General features: G+C 39.7%; 1 protein-coding gene across 1 annotated transcript in view; it reads right to left on the bottom strand.

The window, feature by feature from the left end:
• LOC107657404 (formin-like protein 2) overlaps positions 1-3,972 on the bottom strand; it is a 94,550-nt gene that overhangs the window by 75,688 nt on the left and 14,890 nt on the right. The gene's annotated exons all lie outside the window — the stretch shown is intronic.

Raw genomic sequence — 3,972 nt, 5'->3', positions numbered from 1 at the left:
TATGATTGATGATCAGCTGACTTTCTCAGACCACATTGCTAAAACTGCCTGGTCCTGCAGATTTGCTTTATTCAACATCAAGAACATCAGGTCCTTTCTTTCGGAACATGCTACACAGCTCCGTGTTCAAGCTCTTGTTCTGTCCAGGCTGGACTATTGCAATGCTCTCTTAGCAGGTCTTCCAGACAGTTCTATCAAACTTTTACAATTAATCCAGAATGCAGCAGCAAAATTACTTTTTAATGAGCCAAAAAGAATGGAATTCACACCTCTGTTTATCAATTTGCACTGGCTACCAATAGCTGCTCGCATAAAATTCAAGGCATTAATGTTTGCCTACAAAACCACCACTGGCTCTGCACCCCTTTACCTAAATTCATTACTTCAGACTTATGTGCCTCTAGAAGCTTATGTTCTGCAAGTGAACGTCGCTTTATTGTGCCATCCCAAAGAGACACAAAATCACTTTCACAGACTTTTACATTAACTGTACCCTCCTCGTGGAATGACCTGCCCAACTCAGTCCGAGCAGCTGAGTCCTTAGCCATCTTCAAGAATCGGCTAAAAACACATCTCTTCCATCTTTATTTGACCCTCTTACTCTAACACTCTCTATTCTAATTCCATTCTTAAAAAAAAAAAACTTGTACCTTTTAGACTTGCAATCTATTTATTTACTGCTTGTTTTCTTTAAAAAATAAAAATAAAAATAACACTAGCTTTTCTAATCTTTTTGTATTATATTTGTTTTCTTTTTATTTATTATACAATTAACAAAAGCAAAAAAGGCCTCTAACACTAGCTTGCTCTATTCTTTTTCTATTCTATCTGTTTTCTTTTTATTTATTATATAATAAAAAAAAACACCTTGCTACGTGTACTGCATTAAGCTAACTGAGACTTATTATAGCACTTGCATATAATTGCTCTTTTGTTAGTTTTGATTGCTTCCATTGTCCTCATTTGTAAGTCGCTTTGGATAAAAGCATCTGCTAAATGATTAAATGTAAATGTAAATGTAAATGACATTATTAAGTTTGGGGTCTATTAAGTCTCTTATGCTCACTAAGGTTGAATTTATTTTATCAAAAATACAGTAAAACAATAATATTATAAAATATTATAAATAACTGTGCTCTAGTACATTACAATATATTTTAAAACGTAATTCAAAAGCAGAATTTTCAGCATCATTACTCCAGTCTTCAGAGTCACATGATCCTTCAGAAATCATTCTAATATGCCAATTTACTGCTCAAGAAACATTCCTTATTGTCACAGTTGAAAACAGTTTTGCTGCTTCATATTTTTGTGGAAACAATGATACATTTGTTCAGGATGTTTTGATTTAAGTTCAAAAGAGCAGCATTTATTTGAAACACAACTTTTGTAACAATGCAAAAGTTTTTAATGTGTCCCTTTTTATATAAAAATACTTTTAACCCAGAAGTGTAATTATAAATGTTGTCAAAGCACTACTAATTGTTAGTTCATGATACCTACTAATGTTAGTGAAGCAGTTGAACTGGGAAAACAGTTCTTTTGGGTCGGGCCCAAAAAGCTAAGTGTCTGAGCATCACTAAAGATTAAGTACAAACAGTCAAGAGAGCAAGTTCACCTCTGTGCACTGCAGCGAGTCCATCAAAGCGACGGCTGACCTCCCCTGCTGGGTCACAACATGGGGCGGAAACGGCCATGGGCTAAACTCACTTGAGCAAGACAACGGACGTGAGCAGATCACACGAATAAGAAGTGTAATGACTCTCCGCTGACATAGTTCATTACATCTTAAGGGTCTTGTAAGCCGAATCATTAAAGCAGTTGAAGCAAAACAAATCTGAAGGTTAACGAGTGTCTTCCTCCAGTGAGAGCTGTATCAACTAGTCTCAGCCTCAGACGGCATGGCCATGAACTGTCTAAAGTATACTGTGTACAAAAATGACAGGAAACCGCCATATTCACTCAGATTGACTGACATCACAGTCTGGATTACTCATGACGCACAGGATTCTATCACTCTGCTGAGAAACAAAGTGTTTAAAAGTTCCTTGGCTGCTACAAATGGTAACAATATTTGGTCCACAACCCCTTTTTCAGATTCCAAAATTGCTGCAGCTCTGCACACTCACCCACGTCCCAGAAATAATGCACTTATCACAGCTGTACTTACATATCAATATATAGCAATACATCTTACATTACCACTTAGTCTGTTTTATTTGTAATTGACTTATCAGCACTAATGTGTTGTCGAAAGTACCTGTACTTTGTTACGAAGTCAGTACTGGAATTTTGATACCAAAATAGGCGCTTTCGCACCGCATAGTTCTAGGAACTTATTTCTAGGATCTAGCCAGCAGGGTCGTTTCTAGAGAACTAGTTTCTTCCTCGGGCTGTTGTCCTGGTTGCATTCGCACTGGCAGCAGGAACTCTGAAGCAGTCACTGGTAGTTCCTAATAGAACTGTTTTAGATCCTACTCTGAAGTAGGAGCTAAATTAGTTCCTATGAGGAACTATGAAAAGGTTTCTCCAGTGCGAAAGCCCCTAATGACACCAGCTTTTCTGCAGAACTGGTAGTACCAATTCAGTTCAATACCTGCTGATGTGCAGCTCCAGTGCATATTTGTGTAAGCACCCTGGGAAGGGCATCAAAGGTTCCTATTTCCAACATGTTTTGAAGCGCTAAGCATTGCAGCCAATCACATGTCTGTTGAGCGCATGAGCGCAATGGCTCACAAATCCTTCCATTATAACAAACAAATTTTAAAAAGCAAGCAGCATGTTGTTTGCCGTACATGTCCCACAGACAGGCTCTTGCTGTCTAAGTAGACAATTTCTGACTAGAATAAGCTGCAAAGTGAAGCAGACTTCTGAAGACTTCTGGTGAGACTAGGAACCAACTATAACTCAAACAAACCTTGTTTCCCTCATGCTGCATCGCGAGCACAAGGACACCAAATATCAGGATACTGAAACGGCACAAAAACAAACCTCCCTAAGATCAAATGTGACCCTGGACCACAAAACCAGTTTTAAGTAGCACGGGTATATTTGTAGCAATAGCCAAAAACACATTGTATGGGTCAAAATTATAGATTTTTCTTTTATGCCAAAAATCATTAGGATATTAAGTAAAGATCATGTTCCATGAAGATATTTTGTAAATGTCCTACCGTAAATATATCAAAAACTTAATTTTTGATTAGTAATATGCATTGCTAAGGACTTCATTTGGACAACTTTAAAGGCGATTTTCTCAATATTTTGACAATGGGTCCTGCAAATTGTAGAGAAAGGTTACAGAATCCAGTTCGGTTCTCGTCCGCCTCGTTTCAACGGGGTCATTCCCACACTAGTGGGCCCCGAGCAGGCTCTGGTAAAGGAACAAGAAGTAGATACTTCTTAGATAGAAGGGGGCCATAGAACATATTCCGCCTCTCGAGAGAGTGTCCGGGGCAGGCTCTGGTAATGGAACAAGAAGTAGATACTCTCTTGAGGAAGGGGGCCATAGAACGTGTTCCTCCTCTCTCGAGAGCGTCCGGGTTCTACAGCCGTTACTTCATCGTTCCGAAGAAGGATAGGGGGTTGCGTCCAATCTTAGATCTCCGTCTTCTGAACCACGCGATCAAACGGCTTCGGTTCAAGATGCTCACTATCAAGCAGATAGTATCTCAAATCCAGTCCGAGGACTGGTTTGTTACGATAGATCTCAAAGACGCTTATTTCCATGTTTCCATCCTTCCACAACACTGGAAATTCCTGAGGTTTGCTTTCGGGGAAGAAGCATACCAATATCGATTTCTTCCCTTTGGCCTGTCACTCTCACCCCGCCCTTTCACAAAGTGTGTGGATGCTGCTCTGGCTCCTCTGCGACTCCAGGGCATCCGCATACTCAATTACATCGACGATTGGTTAATACTAGCTCAATCGGAGCAGATGGCGGCTCGGCATCGAGATGTCGTCCTCGCCCAT

The sequence above is a fragment of the Sinocyclocheilus anshuiensis genome, unplaced genomic scaffold (genome assembly GCF_001515605.1).
Source record: "Sinocyclocheilus anshuiensis isolate Anshui unplaced genomic scaffold, SAMN03320099.WGS_v1.1 scaffold355, whole genome shotgun sequence".
Taxonomy (NCBI): Eukaryota; Metazoa; Chordata; class Actinopteri; order Cypriniformes; family Cyprinidae; genus Sinocyclocheilus; species Sinocyclocheilus anshuiensis.
Note: the sequence above shows the minus strand (reverse complement) of the source record. Positions and strands in the feature narration are given on the sequence as shown.